This window comes from Crassostrea angulata, chromosome 9 (assembly GCF_025612915.1).
Source record: "Crassostrea angulata isolate pt1a10 chromosome 9, ASM2561291v2, whole genome shotgun sequence".
Classification (NCBI taxonomy): domain Eukaryota; kingdom Metazoa; phylum Mollusca; class Bivalvia; order Ostreida; family Ostreidae; genus Magallana; species Magallana angulata.
Window position 1 is genome coordinate 4733194 of NC_069119.1, and position 20859 is coordinate 4754052.

The 20859-nt window shown below is 29.4% G+C and overlaps 1 long non-coding RNA gene across 1 annotated transcript; it reads left to right on the plus strand.

Moving 5' to 3' along the window:
- The first annotated feature begins 388 nt into the window (after nt 1-388).
- Nucleotides 389-20474, plus strand: LOC128162524 (uncharacterized). Its single transcript, XR_008240681.1, has 6 exons — nt 389-596; nt 11613-11695; nt 11792-11893; nt 13091-13170; nt 17105-17157; nt 19859-20474. It is a non-coding gene; the product is annotated as an uncharacterized LOC128162524 (long non-coding RNA).
- Nucleotides 20475-20859: the final 385 nt, after the last annotated feature.

Genomic DNA, 20859 nt, shown 5'->3' on the forward strand with positions numbered 1-20859 from the left:
ATATTATTAAGCTAAGTATATTGACCATACTCTGTTGGCATATGAGGTCAATGATCAAAATTTTTGGATATGGTATCTTTAATCGTTTTCAGCGTTTTTCAATATTTTTGTAGTGACTGTCATATTATTATCTAAATGAAAAAAACACTAAAACCAACAGAAGGGATGAAAAATCATGTTTCCTAACATATGAAAATCTTAACTTTCAATATTACAGTACTACCAAAAATATTTCAATGGAAAGCAAAATCTGAAAAATTTAGTTCGAATTTCCTTTGTTTTGCTAAAAGTCAAACTTTGTTTGAGCCTAATTCCATAAGTAGTAAAAATATCGAATGTAATGTCAATAATAATTCATTTCAGAAATACTCTTTGTGTTTAGTACAAATCTTACTGAACTTTATAAAAATCCGAATCTGAAGACTCAAACCCTGAGTAAACAACGTCCTTAAGATAACACACCAATGAAGAAGAGACATTAAAAATTTTATTGAAAGCTGAAGATCCAGTTCAAATTACTGCGAACAAAACCTACAATGCTTTTTGATACGAGTGTGATCGTTTGCCAGGGACAAAACAAATATCATCATCCTCATGTAAGTATCTTAATTTTTTACTGATTTTCATTTAAAGATTCCATCTATTATTTTCTATGATATGAAATGTAAGTTTTTAAAACTCATTTGATCGAAAAGTTTTAGAAATCGTTTTCCTTTTTCATATGTTGTTAAAGTGATTTCATACATGTAATTAAACGAACATCAAAGCGTAATTTAATCAAACTTCGCGTGAAGGGTTATTAGTTTAAAAGTTAAGTACGTGTAAATACAGGTCCGACAAGTTTACCTTGTAAATATGATGAAAGTAGGAAAAAAGATGGGCTAATTTAAAACTGTTCTTCTAAAGAACAAAAAATAACTTTAGATATTTTTTCTTATGTATCGTTAACATCAGTTTATCCAACAAATTAACCCGTGTATCAATACTGTGTCTTAATGGGACCTAATATACATTGTGAAATAATTGTTAAAGCAATGTAATGTATGGGTATGATATTTTGTTTTGATTTTTTTCTACTCATGTGTGGTCTGAAGGAATCGTTACTTTCTGGACAGTCTGATTCTAAAAGAAGATAAGATATCCTACAGACATAACTCTTTTATAGAAAATCAGGGTTATGTGATTAACAAAAAAAACAAGGAGGTGTTTTTAAACAAAAACATATTGTAATCTTTGAAAATAGTATAGATACCACATTTAGTTAAAAGACCTTTATTAAAAAAATAAAACTACACAAACAAAATTTTTAAGAATAAATAAAAGGCTGAATATCATAGATATATGACATATTTCTATATATAATAGAAATACGGATACAAAGTAATTTAATATTTTAATTTTTTTTTCATTTTTACCTTAACAAAATGCTTAGAGATATGTTAAGTAATTTATCATGGGTCTGGCCCTTTGAAAATTTAAACAACCGTGTTTTTATTGAAAGATTTATATTTAGTATAATAATAGTGATAAAATAATTATTGCTGGGTTTTTTTAAACCAATCCTCCTCGGTGAATACTGTACTTCTCAGGTAGCTTAATCATCGTATTGACCTTAAAACAGCAACAATTGTATAGTATTATGAGCCAAACCCTGATAAAACATTTTTGCATACTAAACTAAATTTATTAAACAATCTTGTGACATCTTTACTAACTCTGAAAAATTTGTTTCTCTTTGATATATTAAGGAGCTCGATGGTCTTGGCCATTTTTAGACGATATTGGTCTACATTAGAAGAAAAGTTATATATCAAACTATAGGAAAATGCCAAAATTTTCAAGATAAATGTACAGATTTTTTCTTTCCTTAATATCAGTTTATAGATTAACAAATCAGATAGATAGATAGATAGATAGATAGATAGATAGATAGATAGATAGATAGATAGATAGATAGATAGATAGATAGATAGATAGATAGATAGATATGAAAAATAAAAAGTATATTTCTCTGTCTTTTAATACACGTAAGTTACAAATCAAAAAAATGAACGTGTTGCTTTAGCGTGTAACGGCTAAATGAAAACTATTTTTTTTTTTTACATTTTTAGTAGATGACTTATTTGTATTCTTAGTACACTTACAGTTGCAAAACAAGGAGTGAATTGTGAACGTGATGTTCTAAAATGGAATGACAAAATGAAGGCTTCTATTTTCTAGATTTTTGATGATAAGAGTTGCATTTGCTAACCTGGTTATCAAATTCCTAATAATTTTTTGATTTCCTGTCTTTAACGCCGAAGAATATAAGTTAAGTTAATTACATTAATTACAAAATTATGATAGCTATATTAGTGTTATATGATTTGTTTCATTAAGTGGTATTTTGTATCGTTTAATGTTTAAAACAGATGCAATCTGTTTCCTTTAAAGGAAACAATTCCTGCATAGTAATTTAAGTTTTATTTGAAAACTCGTTTTGTTCACGATATACCTTTGATAGTTTCTGGCTCAAATATTATTGTTGAGATGATATTTACATCAAAAGAGTATTTCTAAGATCAGAATTGCGTAATTACCTGTCAATTTCCATAACATTGTAGATGCACAGTGCAATCCATTATAATACTCACTTTGTTTTATCAATATAGGCAAAAGTATTTGATATGGCGTATTAGATTTATAAGTACAACCTATTCTTTAATAAACTTCAAGTTTTAAAAACTTCAAAAGAGTTCATTCATCTTAAAAGTAATATCAACAGAGGATGTTGCCATACTACAATTTTAATCAAATGTGGTAATCAACATGTATAAGTCCTTCTTCTTTTTAGAAAACTTTGGGATACATGTACATGCGACCTGAAAAAAAATTGAGGACAGATTTTAACTAATAAAATATTTCATCTAAAAAAGGGTACAATTTCAAAGTTAAATGCATCTTATTATAAAAATTATTTTTTATCTTGCTTATGTTAATATAGTATTTGATATGATTTTCTTTAAACTTTAGTCTCTGTCAACAGAATAAAATGTTTTTTCCTTGTTTATGTATAGTTTCCATCTATTTGTCAGTAGAATTTATAGTTAGTAACAAACATTTGATTCCGATTCCTCATTAAAAATAGTTTGTTTTTTTTTTTATTCTATCGTTCTATTTTTCTGCAGAATAGTGAAATCAGTACATGTATTTCAAAGCCGAGTAATGTTTTATCAGAGAGTTTATTCATACTGAAATATACCAATTCATTGATTCTCCATCTTTCAAAGGGATATCTAAAACATTCCATATTTTCTTTAAAAGGGGGAATAGTAACTATTAATTCTAAATTAACAAAGACACATTTATGAATTGTCCTTTACAAATTTCTAGAAAGATATTATCCAAGATTGCAAAATTTGAATTTAAATTGGTTAACCTTTTCAAAAATATAAATGACAACAAAAACTGAAATCATCTTGACATGATACGACAGACAATAAGCTTATTAGAACCGACGACTAATTAAATGCACGTGATTTACAAAATAGAACTGTGTCAAAATGAAAAAAAATGCTAACACTTTTAGCTATCGCAAGGTTACAGGGAAATGAGTATTAGATTTGTTGTGTTTGGTAATTAATCACTGAGGATTGATTTGTTGCTTTAAAGCTCAAATGTGAGTGACTTAAGGAGGCGTTATGGTTAAACCTATAACCCATTAGATATGTCCTATATTTTCTTAAGCCATAAACTATTATTTAGCGAACACAAAAAACTAAATACAACCATCCAGCAAAGGTATTAACGGTTGAAGTGAAAAATTAAAATTACAATCTGTTAACCCTCTCAAAAATCCATAAAGCGATAACATAGGACTATATATGATATGGGCCTAAAATGGCCCCCTAAAATAAACATCAGTATCTTAAAGTAATTCTTTGTTTTCTTTGTACAGATATATATGTGATGTTTCTTCATAATTTTCATTTTGATTCTAGTGCCCACAATTTAGAAATATGACATCGTAAAGACAACCTTTTCCCGCCATTTTTGCATTTTTAGCATCAAACAGCTTGTTTTCAAGCAGTTTTTCTTTCAGAAAACATTGAGCGCATCCTTGAACAAACAAAATATTTTAATCAGAGATGTATCTAGCCAAGAATAAAAAGTGACAGAAAAATGTTCCTTGTTCAAGCATGCGCTCTATATTTCCCATTCGTAAAAAGATAAGAAAAATGTCAATTTTTCACTGATTTTGACCTAAGAAATAGCGTCCCTTCTGACGTCATATACTGCCAGTGAGTGCAAATAAAGCAAATAAATAGGTGAAAAATATATTTTAGATCACTCTTCTAAACAATAACATAACATTTTATTGTATCCGAAACACTTTAAAAGATTACAGGGAGATGAGGATTAGATTTTTAGTGTTTGGTAATTAATCACTGATTGATTGATATGTTGCTTTAAAGCTCAAATGTCAGTGACTTAAGGAGGCGTTATGGTTAAACCTATAACCCATTGTCCTATATTTTCTTAAGCCATAAACTATTATTGAGCGAACACAAAAAACTAAATACAACCATCCAGCAAATGTATTAAAGGTTGAAGTGAAAAATTAAAATAACAATCTGTCAACTCTCTCAAAAATCTATAAAGCGATAACAAATTTACAGCCGAGGACCTCTAAAAAGATAGAGATGGGATTAGGTGCCTAGGAGGAGTAAGCATCCCCTGAAGTGACATTACATTTATGAAAGAAATGCCTTATTAGGAAAAGGATAGGGTTCTCTTTGGTCTCCAGTTAGTCAGTGTGTGAATCTCAAATATATTAATATTTACTGTATTTTTATTGATATATACCGGTATATATAATATATAATATATTAATATTTACTGTATTTTTAAACAAACTTCTTCTTATTGAGGAAACTGATTGAGTCACGACCATTTGGCCACATATATGTTAGAAATTACCGATATGCCTTATCAGTTGACTGGTTAAATTAACTACCAAAGCATGTTGAGTTTCAAAAAGGAGATAGCATTGAAAAAGTAAAAAGGTAAATGAATAATGCGTGAATTGGACAAACATTTAATTTAACTTATAACCTGGCATAAAATACTCGGAGAAGAGACATATAGTATGTGAGAGTATATTTAGACATGATGCGTGTATAGATAAGGAGTACATACTGTGGAATCATTTCTATTCGTGGGAAGGGGAGTCGATGTTCGTGGGTACAAAAATTTTCCTAATTTGTGGGGATGTTAATTTGTGGGTGGCAAGTTCTATTTTGTGAGAAAAAATACTATACAAATGCTTATATATTAGTTCGTGAGGATGTAAATTCGTGTGCAAAGGTTACCCACAAAAGCCATAAACAATGGTCCACAACGAATAATAATGATTCCAGAGTAGTAGACTTTTAGACAAAGTCTATGAGCAATCATCTATATATTGCATAATAGTGCATTTTAATACTTCATTTTCATATTAAAACTATTTATTATCTGTAAATTTACTCTAATGGAAATCTTGTTACACGGTATTTTTTGTATTTTTGTTATTTTATCGTGATGTAAAAAGTATGTACATCTCTCACACTATTTGAATGTGCACAAACAACTTTTTTTCATGTTTATTCCAGATTTCAAAATTATTTTTGGTTTCTTTGTTGAAATAAAATTTCCTTAAATAAGCTCGTGTGTTGATACCTGAACACTTTATTGATAATACTATTTCTTAAAAGGAATTTTTTTTTATCTTGCTAAACCACTTTCTGGCAACATACATATTTTAAATGATTTAACATAATTTAATTGTTCATCGTTTAGTAATTAAAACAGCCACGTCACTGAACATATTGAACTGAAAATATCAAGGAAATATCTTTTGTCGATGCTAATCCTACAAATCAAAGATTATTAGTGTACCGAATTGGAAATAGATATCTGTTTTTCAGAACTACTGTGGAATCATTTAAGTTCGTGGGGACAATATTTGTGGATTGTGAGTTTTTTGTTTATTCGTGGGGATGTATCTCGTGGATGCGTCGGTTTTCAGTTTCAGCAACAAAACTAACTCTCTATCAATTTGCTCTGGTTGAGGGTGTAAATTCTTTAAGGGGAGGGGATCTAACTATGAATACTCACGAACATTTTGCCAACATGAATTCTAATGATTCCACAGTAGTTGTGTTTGCTCACAAAGAAAACAGAAAACCCAGACGTTCTTTTTTTCACGAATAATGTGTGATGTACTAGGCGACAACTATCTTTAAATCGTTCGTTGAACTGTCGGTTTTGTTAAAACACTGCTGCTTTTTTCTTTTGGTAGATCAATTTGTCTGAATGTAACAGCTACTCTTAGATTGGCCAAGTGTAAAATGTTTACGATGAATATCTGCATCATTGAGCAGTTCCTGATTTACCAGATGGTAAATGGCCGGCCCAAAGTAAATGAATTTTACAATCAAATCAAATACATCAAAACTTCAATTCCACTAAAAGGGGACATTTCTTTATATATATATATATATATATATATATATATATATATATATATATATATATATATATATATATATATATATATATATATATATCAAAACCTTCTGCAACAGCGAAGAGTAACAAAAACAAAAATCACAAGAAAAGTTTTTCACCAAAAAACTTCATTCTTCCAAACAGCAACATTGTCTACAAAAATCAGATCAATTTTGTTCTGACCCGGTAAACACTCTCGGGTAAGTGACAATTTACTATTAGAATATTCTCCATCATTCTATTCTATAGAATGTACAGTAAAACACGCTTATAACGAAGTCCCAGGGACGGCCAATTTAACTTCGTTATAAGTGTAATTCGTTATATCCGTCTAGTTTACAACATAAAATAGAGACTTGGGGAATGAAATTCACTTCGCTGTAAGCGTCAATTCATTATAAGCGTGTTCGCTATAACCGTGTTTTACTGTATACTTCTTTGCAAGAATATTTGATTTTTCATTTAAATCAAATGACATTTCCAACGTAACATAGTGCAGGTCTGTTGAACGCTAGATTAAAGAAATAGTATACTGTTGAGTATGAATTTCAATTTCCATTCTATTCTTTCGTGTATGTATGCCTGGTGATTGATTAAAAATAATAGCAAAGTTCTATTGTAAAATATTGAACATGATTTAAGCTTTTTGTCTTGTTCTGAATTTATAAATAATAAATTCTTTTATTTCATTTTAGCGTCTCTGTATAGCCAATCGATTTTATAACTTGAGAAATCAATCGTAAATGGTTTATTAAACCTTTCAAACCAAACCAGAAATACAACTATAAAATTTGAATAAATTTAAAACTATGAATTCAGTATTGTAGAAGAATTATGATAGATAGATAGCTAGCTAGCTAGCTAGCTAGCTAGCTAGATAGATAGATAGATAGATAGATAGATAGATAGATAGATAGATAGATAGATTTGAGTTTGAAAGAAAGAAAGATTGAGAATACTTTCGTAATTTATGGAAAACCATGTTAACTAAAAACTTAAGGCCTATCTCCACCAAAAATGCGTTATTAATTATAAAAAAGCATATTAGAATCTACGACATGGAATGGTAAAACATTTGTAATCAGTGTCACTGGAGAAATCGGCGGCCAATCCCAGCCCAAAAATAAATAGGTGGAATAAACCTTAATCCCATAGTCGTCAGCAACTTTTGTCTAGATTTTACAAAATTCAACCACTATTCATTAAAAAAAATAGACCAATGTTCAGTTTTAATGCAAATATGACTCAGATTATCTAAATTTTAAATAAATGTTAAGGAAATAAGTTATTTAAAGCTGCAGGCGTAAGCAGTAATACCTTTGCATTGTGTAAAACATTGTGCAATTATTTGACCAGATCTCAAAGAATTCTAATAAAAATAATTGTTTGATACACGTTTCTCAAATCTACAGTTAGCAATTTAACGTTTGTAATCATTCGCTATGATTTGAAATAATGATTGCAGTTTACAAAGGCTTTTGGCAGAAAAATATTTGCTAATGAAAAAAATGTATATATAAGGAGTATCAAAGTTATTGGAAGAAAATATCTGAGGAACTGTAGTGTATATGGATCATCTCGTTTTTTTTGTTTGTTTTTTTTTTTTTTGCTTTCTTTTTTTTTTTTGGGGGGGGGGGGGGTATTTTGCTTTGGATTGCAATATTTTTTTCAATTTCATAATCCCCTATCAAGCATCTTTGTAAAACGGTTACCAAACTCGTGAATGTGTTTTAATCTATATTCGCAAGTAATCATTCCCTTATTTCTTCTTCTCTTAAGCTTTACTCTCTATTGCTCCCTCTCTCTGTATACGGTTTTACCTAAAATCGTACCAGTATCAGGCTTATTTTGAAAATATTATTGCTGACAATGGCATGACTTGATGGCTTATCAAATTCATATATAATGAATATGATATCGTTAAATGCTGTATGAATAAAGTTTGCAGAATGCGACGAGTTGGTTGTTTATTGAAGCTAAAAAAAGTGTTACAAAAAAGCTGATAACAGATATATATATATATATATATATATATATATATATATATATATATATATATATATATATATATATATATATATATATATATATATATATATATGAAAAAAAATCACAACACCGAAATAAACTCAACTAGTTTCATTTTAAATCATCAGGAGTTTGAAAACATGTTGCTAAGTTACACAAATACACATACATACGAATACATATTTCTTATTGTGACGTCATAAAACGCTAGTATTATGTTACGTTATGTAGCCGAATTGATTATGACGTCATAATATAAAGATATACATTAAGTACGGGAAAATAAAATTCTCCATACAAATAATAGAAATATATAAAATAATTACGGGAAACAGTTTTTATCTGATACATTATATAATTATTAGGCATTTAAAACAGGTCTATATTTGTTGATAAACAGTTTTTCTTTTGCCTCACGTTCTTTTTCTGTGGTATCCCTCAGAAACTTGTAAAAAGGAAAAACGGTGAAATTAGGACTTTTATTCCTTGCACAGTTCCTTATATGTTCACTATGTGTATTTGTGTAACTTAGCAACATGTTTTCAAACTCCTGATGATTTAAAATGAAACTAGTTGAGTTTATTTCGGTGTTGTGATTTTTTTTCATATAATACTACGTGTGTGGATTTATACTATATATATATATATATATATATACAGTTCAGTGATTATTTTTACTTACAATAGATTGTTTTGATATAATCCGTCAGGGAAATTGTAATTTTATCATCAGTTGGTAATGTATATTATTTAGTCATAAATAAAAGGATATTACGTTTCGGTTGTAGTGTCAAACACTATCGTATCCCAAGGTTCATTAACCTGTTATTTGGTTCACATGAAGCCAGGTTTCATATTTAAAAGCCACCTTTTGTTTTGCAGATTCAAAATGTTTCTGACACTCTATATGTTCTCTGTGTTATTATTTATCAAACATCATAAAAAACATTAATGCTTATATGACTTTCTTGTTATTAAGAATAACGAAATATTTAAATCGAAGGAAATAACTCAATTTGGAACAAGATTTGCTTATTAAAATTTCTTTTTTGTACAGAAACTGTGTGTCGGCTTTTTAACCGAAGATTTGTTTTGCCCTTCACTTTTTATGACGTGACCCAAAAAACAAAAACCACAAAATGTAAATTTAGATTCAATTCCCAGCAGGTGGCCCATAATTACATGATAATCATATTTATTTCTTTAACAGTGTTATGAATTCCTCAAACGTTAAACTGAGTGAATGAAAACTTGTTGGTATTGATTTAAATGCATTTTTAAATTTCCTTGTATAGTATCCTATGCTACGTCTATGGACAATGACACAGAGAAAATATTTTGATAAGAGGAAATTGGAAAATATTTCAGAACTTGTTGGTTTTACTAAAGACTTGGTTTAGGTATGTCCTTTTAGCATTTATAATTAGAGAAAGTAACCAAAAAAGCCTATTTCCTGCACAATTTTTACAAATGCTCGATATTATCCAGTGTCTATTTAATTCTTTCATTTTGTTAAAAATATATGTAGTTTACACTTTTCTACATTTATTTCACAAATTGATATAACAGAGTAGCAGCTTCAACATGTTTATTTTGTTGGCGATTCTCCCGTGGTTGTTACACAAACAGGTTTTTTCCCAGGTAGATTCACATTATAATATACCTATTTTTTATTGAGAAACAATTAATAAAGCAAATTTGTTCATGGACAAGTATTTAAAAAGTTTTCTTTTAAAATTACAACAATTAGATAATAAAATGCAAACTCTTTTATCATTCAAAAAGGAAAGAAAATTAAAGTGTTACAAAACTACAAAACAAATTTTCTTTATAAAATTTTTGTTGAAATACAATATTGAAATAACATTCATCTAATATTTTCTCCAATGTTACTTAAGAAATCTAATTGTATTTTACGTTACAATTAAAAACCTTTTGCGATATAATTAATCAGGATCAAAATAGTTAAAATCAAGTTGTCCAATTATAAATATAGGAACCTCTTTAACTTTATAAAACTGAATTAAAATACTTTGTAAAAAAGTAAGCCGTTTGAAGTATTTTGAATATAATGTACTTTAATCCACGTTAATATCAACAGATGCCCCTTACCATCTTAAAGTTTTTTATGATTAAAACCAAGATGTATGCATACTTATAGATACATTCTCCTTAAAAATATTTTTACCAGCATGTTGTTAAAAATATGTAAATAAAATGCATTAAAGTATTTCCTTTATATAATAAAATCTATTTCGTATATAATTTCAAATATATAGAAATGTCAGCACTTTACAAGTGTTTCCTTTTGCAGGATCAATTAAAAGGTCAAAAGTGGAAAACAAACAACTTTTTTTATGCTACCAAACAACTTAGAGGCGTGAGATTGAATCGTTTGGATTTATTCGTTCTAATATTATCCCAATCCTTGCGCAATGAAAATTAAAATATTAATAATTTTTGAAAAAAAAGAAATTTTTACAGTCAAATGACAAAGTAACTAGCCCCTAAACTACATTGGTGACTGTGATAAGTATTTTTCCAAAAGATGGCGGCAAAGGGAAGTAACTTTTACAAACTGTAGATTAGTTTATTGATATCAATTTGTTTCTCTTTTGGTCGTTAAAAGTGCGTCCATTGTTTTCGCTTATTATTAATAAACACACAGAAATACCGGTACCTTACAGGACAAAAAGAGAACTTCTTCGCCTTACCAATATAATTATAATATGATCTTTTCTGGAACATTCTTAAAGTCATAAAAGACATAAACACTGCTCAAATGTAAGAGTTCATATATATAAATCATTTGACCAACTGTGACTGGAATGAAAAGTAGCAAAATTTATCCTTCACTTCCCTTGATATATTTGAAACTTAATTTGTGTCTCGCCGCCGGAAACAGTTAATCGTATATCATACATGATGATTAATAGCACAACAAAACATTACAATGTCTTAAATATGTTAAATTGCAATAATTTTATCTACATCATTTTTTATTAAAATCTACATATGTAAATTTTTATCTTCCCTAAGTTTGTTTGTTGTAGTTAAAATCGGACGTCAACGATTTGTGATACATAGTCCTCAAAAGGAACTAAAATTGGAAGAAATAATTGTGCATCTTAAAAGGGTTCGTAGACATGGGACTTGCTGTGTTCAAAATGGCTATTTTACTAATATGAATAAAATTCAAACATTGTTCAAGGTTGTTTTTTTTATTTCACAGTTGAAAACCTTTTGCAGTGAGTCAAACGATGGTTTTCCAAATGACCACTAAAAGTTCAGATTTACCTTTACATTGAAATTTCTCTGAAGATATATTTTACAGGTAAATAAATCAATAAATCAAATGCAGATCTCGTATTTTAGAAAAGCAAATGTATGAAAGCTCCCATATCCAACACTGTTTTTTGGAAGTCAGCCGTCGATTGGTGAATTCTGGGTCTATAAATAGTGACAGTATACCAAAAGTACATCTCAAATGCTGAACAAAAAATCATGTAGGACAAAACAGTTATTTATGTCATTTTAGCAATATTGGTTCACCAAAAGATTTCTTTCAAGCTTTGAATTCTGATGAATAGTTACAAGTTAAACGATGAAAAACAGAAAAAACTGACCCGCTATTGTAAAAACTGAATGTAACATGTACTAATATTAGTAATCACTCTATATAAACCAATTTATTTGAAAGTAGTGAAGATTTTTCATTGATAATATCAGACCAAGTATTTATAGCTGCAAATAATGAAAGCGGAAAAACCAAACCGACTCTTCATATACATGTGACGAGATCATACAATATTCACAAAGAGAAACCAAATAATTCTTTGTTAAATTTCTGAATTTAAAACAATAATTCATAACTCATAACACAAGTTTATATGCAAATCAACGTAATGAAATTTTTGTCATTAGAGTTGATTCCTCCCTACCTCAAACTGTCTTAAATTTTGATCAAAAGAAAAAGGAAACGACAAAACATGAACTTTGCTTCATTTCCCGATAAGTTGTTCACATGCTAATTGCATCTATTTTTGTGCTTTCATTAGAATTTAAAGATGAAAATTAAACAGACGATACGGCAAACAAAAACACGTTTATTACATTTGAGTTTTCAAGCATTTAATTCAATTTTCAAAATTGACGTGCAGTTTGTGGAACTTTTAAGATGTTACTTTTTTGATGAAAAATTTTCTCTGTTTCTTTCAAATTACTTCTTAGTTTTGTTTTGGTATTGAGATCGCCCAAAATAAAAAAAGAACAATAAATAACAGAGATATATCTGTAAGCACTATCGTATTTAGCGATGGCACATTGTAGAATGCAAAACATTAATGATTCAATAAAATAGGTAGCACTTCATTTCACTTGTTATTAGCTGATTCCGTCATAATGAAATAAATAATGTTTGAAATATATTTGAGAGACAAAGAAAACTGTCCAGGTTATCAATTGACAGCGTTATTTAAAATACCTATAGATAAAAAAAAGTAATTAGTGTTGTACCTATTTTGTTTTTTAGATTGATTAAAGCAGGTCTGGATTATTTCGTGAATGATCGATAATTTTGACATATAAAGAATGCATACTGACGTAATGTAGGTAAGAGTTCCAAATAATTAAGTTTCCTCAAATGAATGGTTGAAACTGGGTGTTGTTTTTTTGTTCCTGTCATATATTATACTTGTAATTTATTTAGGGTTTGTTTTGTCTACAGATCACTTGCCCCAGCTATTTTTATTGCATTAAACCTGCAAATATCCTTTACTCTACATCCTTCCACTGAAGAGAACTAACAAAGAAAACAAATCACATCTTTATGTTTATCAAACGTTTTTAAAAGCATCATTAACAGAAATCTATTTTTGGCGTGTATCGAAGTATGGGGCAACTGATTGAAGGGATTAATCTGAGGTGAATAATTCTATCAGTATATCATATCTATATTTGTTAAATAAACTGTTATGATTTAAAGGCAACTATTTTTAAATCATCATTATAAGGACTTTTACATAACTCATTTCAGGCATTATATTTAGCAAGTATTAAAGCAAAGGTATTTTAGAAAGATACCATAATGCTCAAAAAGAAACTATAATTTTCTGAAAATTATATTAAACATCAATAAAGAAGGAACCAAAAAAGTTAACACTTTGGAATTTTAGTAAAACGAGCTCAAATGTATTAAATCTTAGTTAGATTCATATATGTAACCTAATTCGATTTCGTTTTAAGCCGGGTTGTCGGTAGGCAAATAGCCAATGTTACTATAAATAGCACAACTTCAAAAGTAAACAAAAAACCGAACAGCGTCAAAGTAAAGCTTCCACTATACCAACTAGTTACACAAAGAGCCATGTTTTGTCAAAAGTGTTGTTGGGGGGTTTTTTGTATTTTTTCTTAATTTCTTGGGGCTTTTTGGGTTTTTTTTTTTGGGGGGGGGGGGTAATTGAAAAAGAATTGTCTATCTTTTTAAGTTTTCTTATTAATTACGTGTTTTAGAAACAAGACTATGCATTTTGGACACATACAATGCGCTGCCTGGAATTTCCATGAACTACTTTGCTGCGTATTGAAGACATGGGGATTGAATTTATAGCGCTTGTTGCAGAATTCAAGGCAACAACTGTTGAATTTTTTTCTACTAAATTCTGTCCCAAGATATCCTGGATTAACATTTGGCTTAATTGCTTGATATTTATTCATACCTCAGAGTTCAAACGATGTCTTTCAAAGTATGAAAAAATTCCAAAAAACGCCCGTTAGCTTATCAAGTTTCAATACAATACTAAAAAATGTGATGTCTACGGAGATTTTGTATTGCAGCAAGCCCAGATGATAACGTTGAAAAATTGCGCGATGTATTCCGAGTTTATTCCGAATGGAGAAAAGATGTAAACATTCCTCATTATAAATCTCCCTAAGGAATCTGTTATCGTTCTTTGACATTTTTTTCCGAGTGAAAGATGATAATGTGTCAATGAAATTATCTTGGAAAATATATCTTTCAGCTATTTCAATTGCACTTCTTTCACGGGTATGTGTATTTTTATTAAAAATCGTCCAAATATGCCGCATAACTATTTTGACAGACGATAGAGAGACATATTTTTGTTTACAGAAAAATTCATATAGAAAGTTTCAGTCTTTACTACACAATATGCAAAAAGACACATCAAAAGATCCTGGCTTTCAGTACTTCAGTACTTTTATTAAACATTGTTGTCAAGAACTTGTTTAATTACTTAAACGTAGAACCCGACTGAAAATATTTGCTAATATTTATTTTTTTCAAAATTCCCAATTTATTTTTAAAAATCAAACAATAGTAAAATGGATTAAATACAGCTTAATATCATTTTCCTTTTCCTTGATATGTGACGTTTTCCTTTACATTGAAGACCGTAAAACTCATGTGTGATGATGTTTGGCACAGGAGGAACTTTAAATCAAAAGGTGTTTTGTACCTTGACAGTTTTACATGTTAAATTTGATTAAATTTAATCTCAGTTTTTCATTACAATCAACTTATGCAAATTCAGTAAGATTTATGACATCTTCAAGTTAGCATGAGCTCTGAAATTAGGCTTGAATGGTAGACGATCAATGCCACCCAACAGATATGCGCCTCAGGATACTTGATCGTGTATACTTTTTTAGAGTCCATAATTGACATATGGTATCAAAAATGTGTCTTATTTTTTTATGTTAATATACATGTACATAAATTAAGCAATGTTAAAACAAAAACGTTTTGATAGTTTGTTTCTCTAAACGTCTCGATTTTTATCCTGGATCAAAAACAGCCAATCAAAAACATTGCAAATGAATTATATGCTCAAAAAATGATAAAACATATAGCAGCAGTAGTCTCTGTTTTTTAAATTGTATTTTTAAATTGGCATTGAAGAACCTATAAACAGTATTTTTTCCCCTGAAGATGAACAATTGGTAGTTTAAGTTGATAACATCGCCATGATGTCCCTGTGTTTGAAAGTTTCAATACTTGGTTATGCCTTTTGAGCATTAGTATCTTAATTTCATATATGGTTGGTGTGCAATCCTAACTAAATCTCATATTATATTTTTTCCACCCTACTTCTTACAAAATCTATTCTGTCAATACTTCTACGAACTAAATCGAATAACAGTCAAACACGTTTGTCCACTTAAATGTACGCTTTCTTTAAACATTTGGAAACAGTTGTAATTGAATTAGTATGATAATAATTTATTTTTCATGTTTCCTCAACTGACAACATAATTGACGTTTTATTAGAATGTATTTCCAGGGAGTACAAGGTAATCGAGCATATTTAATTGGCAATGAAGTCTTTACAAACTGATGTAAGATTGCTTTTAAAACATATTGAAATATTTGATTTATTCATCGAAGAATAAAAACCTCTTTCCATGCAACGAACTGAATGACACTTACTGTCAGAAACATCACTGCTTTATATAAATGCTCAAATATGTTCACTGAAAAATTTAAAGGAAAAATATATATAAATGTTTTAGGTAGTTCGTTCAAGCTATGCAAGGTAGCTTTCATTGATTGTAAGAAAAGAATTTATCCAGCTAATGTGCAGAATTATTATTAGGGTCTTCCGTCATCAAGGAATCCATGAGTTCACTTTAAGGTGACACGGGACAGTTTTTTTTATACATTTCATTGTAGCCAAGGGATGCATGTCATCGGAACTCTGTAACTAGAATTTCCTCAGTACCCATTCAGCACAAATACTTTAATTCACTCTTTATAAGGCCAATCACCAATTTCTGAAGAAAATTACCTGTCAAAACCTGTTAAACTCCTCTAAATAATAGTTTTTATGAGATTTTGACCCTTTCATATTTTGCTAGTTTTTCATGATTTTTTTTCAGCTATTTAGACCTCCCCCAGCTAATTCCCTGCAGAATGTTGACCTTCCGTACCGCGTGCATGTTGCAATATCACATGTCAGAAACTTACCGTTGTATAGTTTACAATGTCCCATCCACCTACTTTTCGTGTTTTTTTTTACCTCCCGCCTGTAACTTGCAATTTCACTGTGTAAAGTCAACACAACAGTCATAGCCGCAGGTTTCGCATTTTACTTCTGATTCTCATGTACCTAACAAATGGGGCCTACATATTGCATATCAATTTCAACAAGAGACAACCCTTTAACTAATGATAATCATTAAAAATCATTTCATGAATTTTAGCAACACTCATAAGCCTTCAAGTACAACAATTCTCAATTTTACAAAAATATTGACGGGTACTTTATCCGAAACTGTCCCTTGCTACCTTATGCTTCAAAACTTGATAAGGTCGATGCATTTGTTTTAATTTGCTCCTAGTAAACAAAGCGGAATTTAAAAAATCCTTTATTTCTCTCTAACTTTTAGTCATACTACAACATGAAAAATTACAAAGAATGAGATTGACGAATAATTTCTTACTCATTTCAGAAAAAAAAAACCGAAAACTGTTTTTATGGAATTATGTTCAAGACAACAACCCCTTGTTTTCTTTTCTTATTTTTAGGTAACACTCAGATATTTATCTGCATTAAGGAAATATGGTGGTTAACAATACAAGTAAGCAAAATAAAACAATAATCATTTACATACAAAATAGAACCTTTATGACATCTGGATGACAAAAAATGAAAATATTTAAGAGAAGAATTATTTTTAGACCAATTACCTTAATTTACTTGACAGACAAAACTTAAGTCTAAATCTGATGGATCACCTTTTCAATAACTCAAATACTTATCAATTTTAAAACTAGTATCTCTAAATAAATAAAGTCAAATGAGATTTTGCTTAATTTTTGTTTTACATTTACATAATGTTAAAATCAATTTTCTCCAAAACTCTTTCGTGAAAGCTTACGTTAAAGTTAACCTGAAAATAGAAAAATGTCGATTGGTTGATTTCATGGTTTGAATGCATGCAAAATGGTAATCTAAACGAAAGACCCAGGCAAAGAAAAATTAAAAATATATCAGAGGCACCATACTATCAACGTACGAGGAGAGATTTAATACAAAGCATTAAGACATGCTGCTAATTTTTAAACTGAGGGAAAGGATTTGCATCACGCAGATAACATGATATCAGTAATGACCGTATTGTATCTCTACTACCATAGACATGTGCTCCTAAAAATTTAAACTTGTTTTAAAATATTTCTATGATAATATGTTACATATGTTTTCCTATACTGACAAAGTGTAAATTAGCAGTGGTAACAATGCGACTTAGGCATGAAATTGAATTATTTTAAGTTACAGAATAATTTAGAGAATATCTATAATGTTACGTGAGAAGGCCAATCACATTGCAGAGGATAATGCATTGTTTTGGTTGCATCCTTTTGAAGGAGTGGCTAATTAAACATTACACAATTGAATGATTTATTGCATGGCACTCTAAAAACGACAGTAACATATTACTTCGTGTTCTTAAACAGAAAAACAGGTGTTTGTCGCGATCCTCTATGATTTACAAGATTTAGGGGCTATTTTTTTAATTACGGACCTAGATTTCCTTACAATTTGCATTCCCAGGCCGTATGCAATTTGCTGTTATTTTTTAGCAGCATTGTTCACCGTTGCTGATGATTATATTATGCTTGGAAATACCAATATTTCTTTTACAGTCAATGATCTCGCTACAGAGCCCTGCTACATTTTACAAATATCATTTCACCTATTGCTGTATATATACTCAGTGTCTTGTTAGCCGTGTATTAATTACCATATCATGTTCCGCACTGGACCAACGCTTTATGGTAAATTCCAAGGTCTACATTATCGTTTGATATTGTCAACAGAAATATCTTAAGGTTAGATACATTAAGTTTCAGTATGTAAATTTCATACTACACATAACGTTTGTATCGTGAAGCAAATCACAAATTTGTCAAGTATTGTAATTGTTACAACGTAAGTTTGATATATGTATCTAGAGTCTAGTGTTTTGTTTCAAAACAATTATGAGCCCAGTGCGTATTCAAGTTGCTCTATGCGAAAACACATGTATGTAGAATGATAAGATAATGGTTTTCGCCATCTTATCTTACTGTGCATAAGCATCTTATAAATGCATGTATATATATTTAGCGGTAGAGAGAGTCTACACTTATTTCATTTGAGTAAAAATGGCAGTAAATCGTTTTATTTGTTCACAGTGTGCAAACAATGGTTTAATTGGAGCTCTCAGTTCTCTAAAAGAGATAACATTCAGTGGTGTTGATTCGCTACATTCATTAAATAATTCTAAGCACTCCGTCGCCTTGGTAGCAGAGACGAAAAATGAAAAAATATAACGTTATATTTGGTACCAGACGACGTATCTTAGCGTTATCTTATCTTAGTCAAAGTGAAAGACTTCCAAGCCGATAGTTCATCTTAAAACTGCCAAAATCTTAAAAAGATAATTCATAATTACATAATGAATAAACAGCATTTTTTTAAAAACCACTATGTACTTTGTTCTTCTATCAAGTACGGAAGTTTTAAACCTTCTGTATTAATTGTGCAACAAAAACAACCATCGTTTAAAAACAGGGTAAAAATATGGCATTTGAATTTTTAGTGGTACGCTTAAATTTTTTTTTTAAAATTCATTTACGTGTACGCATATACTTTTCTTGTATACAGATACATTAAACATTTATCATTAAAAATGAAACAATCATGTACTCGTTTGGAATAAAAATAATAAAATAATGATTGAAACTTAGCTGGGCAGTGAAGGACCGCGTCCCGATGGGAAATTTAGAGCGGAAGAATATTTCTTGTTCAAATGTCCTTGGCCATGGCTTTCCAATCATATACTTCTCAAATAAGCTAAGGCTTTTATTCATTAAAACACTCAGCAAAATAATTGATACAAGATATGTTTAAACTTATTTAACAGTCTGTTAAATGTCAGCTTAAGTTTTCATTTTCGCCCAAATTTTAACCATATCTACAAAGCATTAAATGTCAATCTTCACTTTTGATATTGTGATTACAACTTCTTATACCAATGTGAACAAATATTTATGAAAAATAAAGAGCAATATTATGTCTTTATAAAATTCTTACTTGAAATTAGAACTGCTGTAAAAGATAAACGACATTTTATATATTCGACGAGGATAGTTTACATGGATGAAATTGTGTTATTATGGTTATATTACTGAATGCATGTATATTTGTAAAAAGTTACTAATCAGATCAATGCAGTAAATCAAAACTTACATCATTCAATTACAAAGTAAAAATATGTTGCTTTTATCTTGCAGATGGCTTTTTTTCAATAAAACGGACATTTTTAAGCCCGATACAGAACCTGGAGGTGGGAAGACGACGGTTCCCATGTAATTGTAATGCAATTAAAATAGCAATGTAGAATTAGCATAAAATTAATTTGTATTTTATTGTGCATATTACTCTCATGCATATCTTTTTGTCAAATGTGCCATGTTGTAAATTGTTTTGTTTTGAATTAATTGCAACCAAAAGAGGAAAAACACATATTTTTAACAATAAAATAATTGTATTACAGTCGTTAGGCAAGTTCCTCAAGATATATACCGCACAAAACGTTGCAATCAGTCTCCATAGTGACCGTTATGTGTCTAAACCACAAATTTGGTCTCTAAGTGACTGCTATATGTATATCGCACAACACGATGCAATTGATCTCCATAGTGATCGTTAGGTGTCTACCACAGAAAACGATGCAATCGGCCTCCTGGGAGTATTGGACACTTCCTTTTGTAAAAACTTACTTTAAATTTTTGTACACGTTCTAGATAGTTTGAGGTACTTTTTTCTGTTCCTTTTGATGAAAAATCAGATTATGCGTCAACATTTCGACAAATATGAAATAACTTGAAACAGCTTTTGGTTTTTTTATTAACCAGTTTGAAAGTGTGATATTATGTAGCTGTAAAATATGTTATAATATTGTATAAAACTTTTTATTTGCCCTTACTGGATGCAGTACTGATGACTTTGTATTCGAATGCCGTTTTGAATGAGAATATGATTTAAATGAAAAAATTCTTTGTTTAGCAATATACTTATCTTCTTTACAAATTAACTGCAGATAATACTGAAGCTGATTAACACCAAAATTTTGTTTCAAAATTTAATGAGTAAACAAACATGAATAGCATATACTTGTTTATATTATAGCGTTTTTATATTAATTACTAACACTAAAAAAACTATTACTTGCATTGTTACTGTCTTAAGAATATTTTAGAATAACTTTAAACATTGGTTAAAATGAAAAAGA